The sequence below is a fragment of the Mchenga conophoros genome, linkage group LG22, assembly GCF_057382185.1.
Source record: "Mchenga conophoros isolate Kocher_MC1m ecotype Shallow Benthic linkage group LG22, M_conophoros_male_GT1.1, whole genome shotgun sequence".
Classification (NCBI taxonomy): domain Eukaryota; kingdom Metazoa; phylum Chordata; class Actinopteri; order Cichliformes; family Cichlidae; genus Mchenga; species Mchenga conophoros.
Genome location: NC_140546.1, coordinates 2,902,236 through 2,917,017, shown reverse-complemented (window position 1 = coordinate 2,917,017; position 14,782 = coordinate 2,902,236). Strand labels below are relative to the sequence as shown.

At 41.0% G+C, this 14,782-nt stretch overlaps 1 protein-coding gene across 9 annotated transcripts in view; it reads left to right on the top strand.

Annotated features, from left to right (window-relative positions):
* The window catches only part of col14a1b (collagen, type XIV, alpha 1b), a 160,559-nt gene that overhangs the window by 24,899 nt on the left and 120,878 nt on the right, over positions 1 to 14,782 (top strand). The window contains exon 1 of one of the 9 annotated variants that reach the window (XM_085261529.1): positions 131 to 281. The exons of the other annotated variants lie outside the window; for them this stretch is intronic. The gene's annotated coding sequence lies outside the window, so the exon portion shown is untranslated. Of the gene's footprint in view, positions 1 to 130; positions 282 to 14,782 lie in introns of those variants that run through there. 9 annotated transcript variants of the gene reach the window in all.

Sequence of the window (14,782 nt, the reverse complement as noted above, 5' to 3'; positions counted from 1 at the left end):
TGACCAGTATGGTGCAGTGACAGAAGATGATTTGCTGAAATACTGTTACAGGAAGACAACCTGCTGTTCCTCAAGAACAAGTTTGAAGAAGAGCAATTTTCAAAGTATCTTGTAACACATTCAGGATCAAGATTTCATATCAATGGAAGATGTCGTCGCCGACCTTTTATGTCACAGCTGCTCTTCTTCTGGCAGTTTTAAACAGATGCCATGCAGGAAGCTTTCGTTTTAGTAGCTGGAGATTTTGAAAGAGAAGAAAAAAACGACTGACACAAAAGCAGGTAAGTGTGAAGCTGCAGGGCTCTGATTTTTGCCACAATGGTGGTGCGGCTGAGTCACCGACTAAATCCTGATCCGTCCGTTCGTTTCAACAACACCGCCGTTTCACGATGTGTCAAGATTACTGTTCTGTGAATGTAATACTTCTGCAAATTGCACAGTGATTGTCAGTGAGACATACCCAAGGAAATGGAGGGAAAGGAAATGAAATGGCACAAAAATGGGAATTTAAGCAAGAGCCTCCAACAAACAGGAAATGAATGGAGAGAGGAGTGCGGTAAACAAGCCAATTGTAATTTCTGGTAAGTGGCGCATGCTGAGGCAAACAATCAGATGCCACAAAAAGGAAAAAAAATCTTTAATCTCTTTATGTCCTGCAAAATGCAGGAAAACTCAGTTTTGTTAGAGCTGTAATTCACATTTCTACCTCAGAAAAATTGAACTCAGAACTGTTCTTCAAATCTTTTTCTCATTTTAAAGATGTGTTTTTGTATTCCTGTTGTATTGTGATGAAATAATGAGTATTTTTTATTTTACTATTCCTGTGATTGCTATGCTGTGAATGCATTTAGCACAATGAAGTGGACAAAATATAATAGGACTGCAAAATTGGAAAAAGTCTGCACACTAGTTGGATCAAATGTAAGACAAAGCTTTGATTCAGTTTTGCAGACATTTGCCTCTCTCTCTCTCTCTCTCTCTCTCTCTCTCTCTCTCTCTCTCTCTCTCTCTCTCTCTCTCTCTCTCTATATAGAGATATAGATATCTCTATAGATATATATATATATATATAGATATATATATCTATATAGAGATATATATATATATATCTATAGATATCTATATATATAGATATCTATAGATATCTATATATATAGATATCTATATCTATATCTATCTATATCTCTATATATATAGATATCTATATCTATATCTATCTATATCTCTATATATATAGATATATATATATATATCTCTATATATAGAGATATATATATATATATATATCTCTATATATAGAGATATATATATATCTCTATATATATAGAGATATATATATATCTCTATCTATATATATATAAAAATATAAATTTTATATGGATGTGTGAACGCTCCTAAACAACAGATGGAATAAACCTATCGTCAGTGTAATTGGCTGAGCATCCTGCAGGATCATTCCTTTGCTGTGACCTGATATTTTGCTGTGTTCCTTTGCAGCTTTTCAAAATGTGATGTGAACACTTGTGTGATTGGTTTTGTGTTTTGAAGACCAGAACTGATGGAATGATGGTGGGGTGAGACTTGTGGCAGCCGGTTAGACACCAGTTTAAAACCCAAATTACAGCTTTTGCTTTCAGAGTTGTAACAATGGAGAAAAACACTTGACATTTCTTTCTTTCTTTCTTTCTTTATGAACAGCTAAATCTATGCTTAACCACTTTGTGCATTTTATCTTTGTCACGTTTTTTTGGAGCAGGTAAAATTGAATCTGTACAAAAAAACGAAAAAATATTTTGCAACGAGCTCTAACTTTATCACTTCATCCTTTTCCATGAATTCTTCAGTAGGACTTTTTATTCCCCCCTCTAATCTGTCAGGCCTCTGGAGGACAGCTTTGCTGAACTGTTTGTTGTTGTTTTTTGTCTAAAGTTGAATGCAGTTCTTGGCTTTCTCGTCTTGCAGCTCATGTTGTTTGCAAGGATGTAAGATCTGATCCTGGTCGTCACAGAGTGAAAGAATGATCCTGGTGAAATCTTTGGGGGACATTAACTACAAGTAAATATAGAAGTGTCATACGCCCGAGTTTAGTACCACAGAATTAAGAGCTCCGTGTTATTAAGGGTTTACAGCCAGCATTGTTGTGGTTTGTTTGTTGGTTTGTTACAGACCATGAAAAGAGGAAAAGGTGTTAAAACTGTAGCTTACAGCGGCGCTGTTATGCCAATTTCCGTTTTATAGTGTGATTCTTGGACTGTGCTCAGCATGATTGGCACAATACTGGTTTATCTCATACGAGCCCTCCCAGTTCATCCTCTACCTGAGACCGCTGTTCTTACACCCTGAGCTGTAGCTGATGTGGAACGAGAGCGCATAGCTGCTGTCTGTGTAATGACCACTCAGTGAGTCTTCATCCAAACTGTGCTCAGGGTCAGATTTGTTGTTTTGCTGTGAACTGTGATGGATTGTGAGTCGGATGAGCTGTTACACACAAAAGTGTCATATTTATGCTGTAAATGAAACCACTGAGGTTATTGGGACATGTAGGCTCAAATCAGTGAGGACAGCTGCGTCAACACTTGGACAGCACGCTGGTTAAAATGATCGTGTGATGCAAATTTGCCTGATGCAAAGCGTGAGGGCCCTTGTTGCATGGCAGGTGACTTGAAGTGGATGCTGGACTTTGCAGACACTGACTTGTCCTGTTCAGTGAGCGATACGTGGAGATGGTGAGGAACAAAGGTGTTAAGTACAGCCAACAAATCGCTTTTCTCTGATTGTTCATTTTCTTCTTTCTGCATCTGTCATGTTGCCAGTTTGAATTCTCACCTCATCCTTATGTTAAAATAAGACGGGATAAAAGAGTTACTGTAATTCATACGGTGTTTTGGAAAATGTGTCGCATTATTCCACGAGTAGTCGGGTTGATGCAGGTTCTCGTTTGTGTGTCTTTGGCTTTACTATTTTTCTTTCTGTATCTCACCTACGACCTTTCCCTTTGTCAGGCTGTCTCCTGCAGTTTACCATCAGTAGAAGCTCTCAGTGGAGGAGGCAGGCCGTTAGTATAAGAGTGAGAGTGAGGTGGGAGTAAGTAGAGTAAGAGTCGATGGTGTTTGTCAAAGATGCCATGGTGCAGCATGTCAAATGTCCTCGGGTTCAGCAAGAGGAGGAACCGTTTGGGTCATTAAAGGAAAGGAAGAGGAAAGAAGGTGACTGAGCTTCAGTTATGGACTCAGTCTGCTCAAATGAAGTTACTTACAGTTTTGCAACTACAAAATTAACCAAGCGATTGTAGTGAAGAGCGAACTGAGCTGATCGAGATGATCTGTGTTCTAATCCTCACCTATGGTCACTGAGAAAATGAGGTCACAGGTACCAGCGTCAAATATGAGTCTGTGGAGGCCCAGAGTGAGGCTGAGAACAAAGGTGCTGAACCAGCTGCAGTGGTTCAGGCATCTGATGTCCTGGGTGCTTCCCAATGGAGACCCAGCGTTGCACGTTGCTGAGGGAGCTGTGTCCTGTCAACCTGGGAACACCACAGAATTCCCTGTAAGAAACTGAAAAACATTGCTTAACCTCCTTCAACACAGCTTCAGATAGATGGAAGAAATGCGGTCTGAGTGATGTGTCACAATTTATGCCCAAAAGGATCAAGACATTTGCATTGGTCTGTGCACGAATCTAAACTTGGTTCCTGTCCTCTGACCTTTGTTGTTGGCACTTTGACTTATCGGTTACTTTGTTTTCAGTTGCTTGTTACTTTCACTCGCTTGTTAGGTTAGACGCAGAGACTCCTCGGTTAGGTTTAGGAAAAAGATCGCAGTAACCTGTGAGTTTAAAACTCAGAGTAGCAGAAAACAGGCAGAAAAGTCCAAATGCGTCTGGTTTATGTGTAAACGAAATGCTAACAATCATTCTGACCTTTTAAATCTGACTTAATGAGTCACTTATCACAATTAAATCAATTAAAAGACATTTTTATGCTGACAGAAGCTTAAGCATTAAGTGCACCCTAGCCGTTTTGTCTGTTTATGTATGCTTACTAAGAGCTGCAAGCCCATGAATACAAACACTGAAAAACCAACTCTACATTTATATGCCATCAGTCTTTATGCTCATTTGATCATTTGTAATGGTTGGGTTTGTTTTTTTCTGGTAATGAGTGAGAATTCAAATAAACCTGCAGTACTGCTGCAGTGAAACACACTTCCCCCAAAAACTTCTCCATGTAAATGTCCTGTATTTGTAAAGCGCTTTTCTAGTCCTTAAGGACCCCAAAGCACTTTACACATGCAGTCATCCACCCAGTCACACACACATTCACACACACATTCACACACTGATGGCAGCTACATTGTAGCCACAGCCGCCCTGGGGCGCACTGACAGAGGCGCCTCCTTAGTCCTCCGTCACTCTCACCTCTTTTAATCAGTTCTCTGATTTAAGTCTAAATTTCTGCACAAGTCGCAGCAGAAATGAGCAAATTAACCTGATCGTTCTTTCTCTTCTAGCACAGTCACTGTCACAGTTTCATGTTTTAGTGCAGTTTAAGGTTGCTGGGAGCCGTAAATTTATTACTTCTGAATATATTTTTCCAAGTTTTTTAATAAGAGCTCTGCTTTTTCTCTTAAAACCAAAATGTCTGAGCTGGTGGAAATGTTTGTTTTTGTCTTCTGTGTCGATTTAAATTTCTCAGTATTTTTATGGTTGATCGTCTCTGTGAAATGGCATATCTGCTGACTGCGAGGCGTCTTTCATAGTCAATAGATTCTGCTAATACGCCTAATATAACTGACATTTGTGTGTCTTCCTGGTGAAGTGCCCTCAGTGCTGATCCTATCTAGTCTGCTTTTTATCAAACTGTGTCGTGAGCTGGGTAGCTTCTCCGCACCTTTTTAATTTAGTTCCTTATATTTTTTGTTATATGATCAAACTCAGCTATGTTCCAGGCAGATCAACAATTCAGTGTCAAAGTCATCAGCTCCACATCCACCTGGCAAACTTCATTATTTAACTTGCTTTACCCCAGCCACAGTCACTAAACATCTGCAAGCCAACTGGCAACCCACTTCCACTCCAGCTCCTTCTTTCTGTGCTATTAACAACTGAAACAACGCCATGTCTGTTCTCACTGGTTCTCTGTGGGGGTCTTGTTGCTGGTCCTCAGCCTTTGCATGTATGGACATGGAAGGATGAGGTGGTGGGGGTCGGGGTTGGAGGTGGTCGCACCCTTTGGTTCAGTGCTTGTCTAACAGACGTACTTGACCCATACAGACCCACATTTAAATGCTGATTGTTTGAATGTTCATGTAATTCTTCTGATTTATTTTATTAATTATTTAATGCCAAAGGACTTTTTATAGCGTCTTTAGTTCATAGAAAAGATGGGATAGTGAGGATGCTTTCAGAATTAGTAGGTATTTATCAATTGAATTCATTCAACGTGCACTAAAACATAAATTAATATTTGTTGTATTTTTCAAGGTGCTTGGCAGGTAAGTCGTTCATCATCTTGGAGAGCGTACGTCAGTGCTTCTGTGGGTTTAGTCTGTCTCCGTGTCTTCATGTAGTTCCAGACTCCATGATGTTGAGATCAGTGCTCTGTGGGGGCCAGACCATCTGTTGCAGGGCTTCCTGTTGTTTTTGTCACTGCAAGTTTGTTTTCCTGCTGCAGAATAAATTTGTACCGGTTAGATGCTTTCTTCTGGTGCTGCAAAACAAATAAACCATAAATCTGAAATGCCGAACATTCAGAGTAAATATTCATAATTAGCCTGTGCGTGTGGCGTTTTGTGGAGTAGTTTGTTTGTGTACATGGACAGGATGTGGCCTGTATCATTTGCGTCTTGTTGCATGTGTCACAGCAATATTTGATGCTGAGAGACAACAGTCATTTTTTTTATTTTTTTAAAGGACCGCTTTTCACATTTTGGTGTAGGACAGGTGGAGTAATTCACGAGTACACCAGCCTGCATGATGAAAAATCAGGCTTAGCCAGTGCAACTGAACGTGACACTAAGTGGAGCCTTTACAAGCATCTATGTGTGACGAGCTGGAAGCAGAAGGAGTGCTCAGAGTTTCACTATTGTAAGACACACACACACACACACACACACACACACACACACAGTATTTGATGCTCTCGGAGTAGGAACATGTTGCCCGTTAACGCATCTGTACCTGGATTTACTTGGATTTTGTAGAATCAGTCGTGTGTTTGTGTATCTCAGGTGTGTGTTGGGTTTGAGTGTGCGTCATCTGCTCTAACTCGCGGTGGGTGGATGTGGGTGAGGGTGGGGGTTGTGTGGGTAGAGAAGAGCCAAACGCTGATTAAAAACACTGAGCTTTTTATACGACTCCAAATCACAAACAACTTCTTCACCCCCTCCCTCCAAACTCTCACACAATCCTTGAAAACTCCACAATCATCACCTCCACCTCTCCTTTTCATCAGCCCTCCACTTTCTCTTTGCCGAGTGCTATCTCTGGTGGAGCAGTTATTTCTCTCTCATCTCTTTTTCTCATTACTCTGTTCGATTTCTGGTCCTTTGCCACTTTTTGGCTTTTTTTTTCTCTTTGTCCCCTCCCTATTGTCCTTAACCACCCTGTTCTTCACTTTATATCTGAACTATGACCCTTCATCATCACTGTACCTATTAAGAATCCCTCCTTTACAGACCTGAAACCCACACCTGTAGTCTCTTTTGCTTGTTTGTGCCTGGTGGCCATGTTTTTACATTCAGAAGCTGAAAACATGGAGGATTTGTTTGCTTCTTTCTGACTGCTGTAATCAATACTGCATAGATATGTATGCTCCCTCTGGTAATTAGAATAAAACCTGCAGATCATATTCTCAGCGTACGTATATGGCGACTTCATTTTCCTGGACTTGTCTGAAATGTGTGTCCTCTTTTATTACAGTTTGTCTTCCTCTCTTTTCACCCGTCTCGGCACCATTGTTGTTTCCTTCCACCCTTTTCTCCCTCTTTCCCCGCAGCTTCACCTCTCTCTCTCTCGTTCTGCTTTTCCATGCTCACAGCTGATGCTCTCCTCCTTGCCCACACTTGCTGAATACCTCAGCTATAGCCTCACAGGCCTGTTCTTGGGCTCCTGCCTTGCTGCTGATGAGACCTTTAACAGCTGTCTGCTTGCAAGGCTGTCAGTCTGAAGCTTTGGCTGCTTGTTCATCTGCTGGTGTTGTTTTGTAGGTCTTCTCGTCTTCACGCTTGGCTCCGCACGGGTCCCCTAGGTGGTCACAGAACATGTCTTACTTCCTTCTAAGACTGGCAGGCTCTACATGTCTTAGAGGAAAATCGAAAGCTTCAGTATTTCAGCCCTGTAAACCTCAGCGGTTGTCTTAAAGAGTTTGCAGCTGGTCTTTGACAGAAGGTGGTGGTTTTAATTAACTTCACGGCAGATACAATTATAACAGCGGTTACTAAGAAAACACTTCCTGAAGCACGGCATCCTTCTCTGATGTTCACACATCTGATTCAGATAATAATAATAATAATAATACTGAGCAAACCTCAGCAGATATCTGATGCATATAAAATACACAGCCACTGTACAATTGTTATGAATGGAGAAACTGGCTGTAGGGACCCACTACAGCTCTTATTTCATGTTATTCTTTTAAACTAGGCTGTAAATATCTTTTTCTGAGTGACCCTCAGGTGGCCGTTTGAGGAACTGCAGCTTCTTTCCTGAAGGTTGCATATTAGGCTTAATTACGCTGAAGAAGGATAATTATAGAAATATCCTTTAAGAGTGAGTTATTATAGTATGGTCCTCATTTCAAGCCTTCCTAGGAGACGGGGTTGTTTAATATTGATGGATTTTTTCCTCTGTATCTTGCTGCCATCGCAGGTTTGTATGAAGGTGATATCCAGCTCTTTTATGCTCGTCAGTAAAAGCGCTCTCACTTTAGAGAAAGCCTCCAGCTATGCACCTTTTTAAAGACACTGAGAATTAATAGAAATAATCCTCAGTCTCTCGTCTCCTCTGCATGTGCAGTGTGTTAGGAAAGCCTTTTTAGAGTACAGCCCGGTGAGAAAACACTGCGTTGGCTTTGAGTCTGTTTTTATCAGCTTGACCTGCAACAGTTTGTCGGCTTGCCGAGTTTATATTTCAGCATCTCTGAGTGTCTGAGCTTCCAGGTAATTCCAGCTCATCAGATAAATGTTTTGTGTGCGTTTAACTCTCGTCTCATCCGCCCTCCATCGTGTGATGGATGTGGAGTGTAATCTGACACGACCGCGCTATAACTCATCGGATCTGTTGCTTCGATGTCAGAGCGCCCAGGTGGCACCCACAGGTGTCCCTGCAGGTCGGCACATACATTTCACTTTCCTCTTCGTTGCTCTTATAATGCTCTGCAGTATGAGTATTCTACTAATAAAAATAAAACAGTGTTTAAAACATTTTGTAATGATCCCTGTAACGTCTGCTCTTCGTTGCCTGATCCTTGTTGTTCCCCGATGATTTTTCGGATGCAGCTCAGCCGTCCACCGTGCAGCAGCAGCATTTAGGTTAATAACCTCACATAAGACCTGAGTGCCACATCAGACGGTTTAAATAATTAATGAAGTTACTGCTGCTGTGCATTTATTACACGTAGCCTGCGTCTCAGTATGAAGACGTATCTGCAAATGGTGCTACTTTGTGACGGCTGCGTCCACTTTCTGTTCGGTCGGTGTAAATCTGAAGAAGAGTGAAGAGTTTGGTGAAGCACTGCCTCTCACAATAATCCAGATGCTTTAATGAACTCAGCTCTACTTTATATTCCTGACAGTTGAATTTATTGATTCACTTGGTTTTTTTTTTTTTTGTCTTTTCTTCACTTTAAGTGCTGAAAAAAACAAAGAAAATACAGACGGATCAGTATCTGCAGTGAATCCAGTCAAATACTGTCAGTTCTGATGGCTTTCCAGGGACAGCTCAGTAGGTAGAGTGCTGGCCCCATGATAGGAAGGTCGGTGGTTCGAATCCACTGACCTGAGGTACCCCTGAGCAAGGTACCGTCCCTACACAGTGCTGCCCACTGCTTCACTGAGTGAATGGGTTAAATGCAGAGAGGAGTCTCCCCACAGGACTCAATAAAGTATACTTTCTTTCTTTGAGGAGAAAAACTATCTGCAAACACACATTTTTATTATTATTTTATTTACGAGTTATGTTATTAATTCAGAGGTGTTATTTTGTGAAAGGTGTGATTACGGTTTGATCGCGTGGTTTCAGTCTCTTTGCGGCCAAAAAGAGTGTTAAACTTTAGTTGGTGCTGTGTGTCGCTGTGACCGGCTCTTGTAGTGACTTCCACGCTTGGCCTGCAGCCACCTTTAGGGTGGTTGTTAAAAGATTTATTACAGCGATGTCCCAGTAACCCCGAGGAGCACAGATTGTGACAAAACCGATGTCATAGTTCAAACAATATAAGAAACTGAATCCAGGGTCCGTGGGTGAGGACGCCGTTTGTGTTCCAGTAATAATGTGTTTATGGAGGGGAGAACACTGTACGTGGTTTAATCTATAAGCCACAGCACGTATATTTTTAAGAACCTGTTGTTGTTGGTTACATTATAACTAAAAGGTCTCGCTTTTTTCTTTTAATATAATATAAAAATGAGAATGACCATGTTCTTACGTTTTCAGCTTTGCAAGTCCTGTAACGCAGCCACTTGGACGCTTGCTTTTCCTCTGACCACCAGACTCGGGCACATTTTTTAGAAACTCCTGTAGATAATTACGGGTGCGCGTTAGCCGTGAAACATCTGTGATAGGTGGCTGCCTGCTGAAAACTGTATGCACATGTCTCACCTTTATCTCACCTGCAGCAGGACAAGTTTTTATGTTGAGGCTCGTCTCCTGTCGAGAATACCAGGAGGCAGTTACAGGTGTGACCCTAAAAGTACTTCTGAGGACACACAAACAATTAAGCTTTAAGGCACTGATTGAGGGAGCAATGCAGGAGTGTCAACAGCGGCCTCGAAACACCTCGGCGCTGTGAGCTGTGCGTTGGTGTCTATCACCAGTCTGACAAAACGGCACTCTTTTACTAAAGTGACCAAAACTGAGAACAACCAAACTGTGACATCTGACAGTTAACATAGTTCACGCTGCCACTTCTGCAGCTGCCAGTCAGACTTTGCCTGAACATGTGAAAAAGGAACACATGTCACATGCTAATAATAACATTCTATTGTGAGGCGTGTGCGCGCTCTCTTTTTGCTGTCCAAGTCGCCTTTTCTGTTTGCTCGCAGAACAAACGGGCTGCACAAACACAGGTACAGTCTTGACACACGCCCAGAGATTTCTTTTGAAGAATGGATAAACAGTAGGACTCGTGCCAGTTGCCATGGCACAGTTTATTGTCTGAAGGCCCATATGTTGGCTGCTGGTTGTTAGTTCTTTGCATCATTCTGGGATGGAGAGTTTGTGCTTTTAATTTAGTGAATTTCAGACAACTTACACTCTAGATGCTTTAAAGAAAACCAAACTGGTTCAAGCGTGTCTGTGCATTGACTTCTGCGTTTTAGCTGTGCTTTTAGATTTTGGCAACAAAGTAACTGCATGAAACTATACTGAGCTCTGTCTTTATTATATCAGCCTTATATCCTGATACACTATCTCACTCAATTGGAATCCAAATTATTCACATCCATGGTTCAGTGATCCAGCTGAATGAGCACACACTGCCAGGATTTGTCTGAAGACTGTCAGTCTGACTTACATCACTGTCTTGTTGCTTTAGTCTACTCACCTGTCCACAGAATAGTGGCAGGAAGGTGTGTGTGTGTCTGTGTGTGTGTGTGTTTTCCTGCATTCCTTATCTACAGTTTGTGAAGCTAATCTCCTGAAAGGACGGGAGATTAGCAGGAGGGCAAATACTGATTCAATAAACCATAAATCACACACACAGTGCTGCTTAGCTTTGTATAAGAAAATGACACCTTTTAACTTTTCTTTCATGCATGTAGCCATTAGTTCAGTTTGTTTCACTACATCTACACTGACCATCAAAATGAACTTGCAGAGACTTGAAAGTTTCTGCAGACGAATAATCTGCTTCAGTGTTAAGAAGGACATTAAAGTGTGTGCATGGCAGCGTAGCAGCTAGCACGCTCATGTCACAGTAAAGTGAGTCAAACCTCTCGGTCATCTGACTTTTCTACATGGAGTATTCATATTCTCCTTGTGCGTTGTAGGTTAACTGCTGATTCTAAAGCAGCTGAATACGGGGATGTAACTTAATGTATGTAAGTTAACTGTTTCCTGTAATGTAAAACATGATTTGTGTGTGTATAAGTGAGATATGATCTAAAGGTTCAGCTATAGTGCTGCTACACCTCTCCCACACTTCAGCCAGCTGAAAGCCTAGCTCATCTGAAATCACATTTTTGGACTTCTAAGTGATACAAACTGAATCTCCTCCAGTGTGTCAAAGCAACACTCCTTACCTCATTTCAGCTTGTTTCCACCTTAGGCCACCTGATTAGAACCAACTATCTCTAGAGACACTATCTCTACTTTGGTTCCTCTGGAGGTTTCTTCCTGTTAAAGGGAAGTTTTTCCTTCCCACTGTCACCAAAGCGCTTGCTCATAGGGGGTCATATGACTGTTGGGATTTTTATAAATAAAACTGAATAGTTTTCTTCTGAAACCATGGATGCTTCAAATCCCAGTGTAGCAGGAGAGCAGTGTGCACAAGGAGAGATGTTTGAAGGGAAAATATGTCACAGTTAGAACAATTGTGTATTTGATACTAAAGCTCGTTAGTGCATCCATCTTCCACAAGCTTTCCTGCATACGACAGCAATGCTAACAAACCTGCACCACTTACAGAAATCTTGTGTTTGCTTTAAAAATTCAAGTTAAACCTGCATGCTGATAAATGGGGAATGTGGAAGATGCTTGGACAGCAGAATATTATCCTTCAGGAGGCAGATTGGGTGTTTTATTAAATGTGTAGTGCTTCTGTCCTGGCTCCACGTCACCGTGTCCTTGAACAGGACACCCGACTTTAATGACTCATTATGGTTTGGCCAGTGCTTTACATGGTTCTGCAGCGTCCCTGAAATAAGTGCGTATGTCTGCACCAATGCAGCCAATTACATTTTAATGCTGTTCATAATTTTTCCCGTCTAAATTTTCTGTCTGACTTCATGTCAGTTTTTGTAATAGGATCAGTTCTAAATGTATATTTAATGGCATCACTGAATCTGTTTACCTCTACCCAGTTATTCCTCAGTTATTCCAAATACTTTACTCCTTTTCTAACTGGACATTTCATATTTTGATTTCGTCTCAGAGACTTTGAACGTGTGGCATGGACCAGCTTGACCCATTTACTGAGGTGTAATTCCTGCCACGTTTGTTCGGCTGCAATAATTCGACGTTGTCACAAAAGGATGGACAGGAATTTTGACATCACATAGCACGGATGTCTGTGTGTCTGTGAAGGACAAAATAAAGAACGTGTGACAGAAAATTCAGTTAATGAATTGTGTACTTTTCTAACATGTATCGATCCAGCAGGGGTTGTATGAGCAGTATTTTCTCTAACATTCAGCTTTTCTGCTTATAATTAAGATTCATTATATTCAAATATATAATAAGGTGAAAGCAAGATTTCCTCCTTAATTTCTCCACTTCTGCCTGATTTTCAAGCTTTTTAAATTAAGATTGGAGACGTAATGAACCCATAGACCCATTTGTCTGGGTTCTGTTTCAAAGCCTTGTTTTTAGCATTTTGGCCTCTCTGTGGCTTTTTCAGGAGCCAGAACATATTTGAATGTGAGGCGGATGGGAAATGTGAGCAAGCCTGCAAGTTGCATCCATAAACAGTAACGATGCAACACAAAGACACAGATGCCTCCTAATTTGTGGTTAGCAAGAGAAAAATAACTTCACTCACCAACACTTGAGCGCATGACTTTCTTTTTGTATTTTTCAGATAATTCTGTTAAGAATTAAAACCACGAACACGAGAGAGAGTTGGAGACAATGAGCGCCTGCAGCCGTTTGTATAATGCATGGATTGAAGCCTCAACACAATTTGAATCGACAAGTTAACACAAATCAATCTGCAGTCTGTAGAAGTTTAGACAAACCTTTTATGAAACTCTTGAATCTTTTGGTGCATCGTTTTTATGACTCTGCATCTTTTTGCTTGATCTTTACAGTCTTTGCAGCATTGAATGTCTGATGGATGCACTTGGTTAGAGATTGTTTTTGCAATGCACGAATTAACTGATCAGACTGTTTTATCTCATTTGGTATAATCTGGATGTCAGAAGAAAAATCCAAATTCAAAAGAGACGTTAAATGTTAAAACAAAACTTCATATAAGTGGGAAAGAAGTGAAGCTTCAGTGTTTCTGTGTTTAGCATCTTGAGTCAAAATCCTTTTGAGTCCAGTGAGGCAACTTGAGACACTTTTTCCCACATAAACTACGTGAACCAAGCTTTGCAAATTTTTAGGTGATACACTTGGTATAACTTGTATTTTTCTGGGCAGATCAATTCTCTGCATCAATGAACCAAAGTGAGACGGTGGGTGTGGACGGATAGTCAGGCTTGGGTAAACGGCATGAAAAGTGAGTCATCTGCGGCATCAAACAGCTGCACACAGACGGTTTCGATATGGATCTGCACTGTTGCATTTGTCAATACTCTGACATGTTGATGTGGATTCGTTCATGTTTTTGTTTGATTTTGTTTCTGGGCACAGGCACAGAAAATCAGGCTGTAATGTTCCCCATCATAGTCGGATTTGGGAAAGCGTTCAGTGTTTTCAGTGTTGATGAATCTCTGGAAGCGTTTGTTCTTACTGAGGGGAGGGGTTACACGGAGTTATGAGGCGGGCGTACAGGGTCCAGTGAGTTGGTCATTTGGTCTGGGTGGGGCTTGTTATTTTACTCGCACGACTGCCTTACAGTCAGAAATGAGCAGCTTCCTGATTTAGATAAAAAGCTCAGATATGAGAATAACTGAAGCAAACAGGTCAGAAATATGTGATGGATTTCTTCCCTGTCGTTTATATACTCGTGCACTCAAAATATGTGTATGTGAGCAGAGTTTTAATCAAGATGATTCATCTCTTAAAGGTTGGAAAAATAAATGTTATTTTTCAGGTGATTTATCAGTTTTTACATCAGCATGTAGAAGGAGCCTCTCTGGATCTATAAAAGTGTAATCAGGGTGGAGACGTGGGGTTTGCAGGTGGGGAAGCCTAAGATCCTGTGTAGCAGTGCAGTGGGAGGAAATGAGTCACTTAGAATTGAGCTCCATAATCATTTCTGTGTTTTTATAATGGGGCTGAAATTGGCTGACCTGTGCTGTTGAAGTCCAGCTCTGTTTGTGGATTAATGCAGTCAGGGCTCATGTTACAAGAGAATTTTAACCCTTAGCCATTATAAACCTTTAGCCTTTATAAATGACTAATAATGGTAACAAACTTCTTCCAGAATCAAAGAAGCCGTACATTCCAGTTCAGAGTTATTTCAATGATGTCTTATAATGTATCTGCTGCTTCCCAGTACCTAACCTGGCAGTGATGATGGCTACCAGTCTGCTATGCCCCATAATACTACTAACTACCCAGTTTAGCCTGCATCTGCCCAGTAAAACCTTTAATTTTACAAAATAATTGAATTTCCCTGCATTCTGAGTCAGACTTGGAGACATCTTCAGCAAACATCGCACATCAGCAGATTAAAAAACCAGTTGGGACATTTCATGTAAGTTCAGCAAATTATATTTTTAAAAAGTTGAGTCTTGAACAGTCC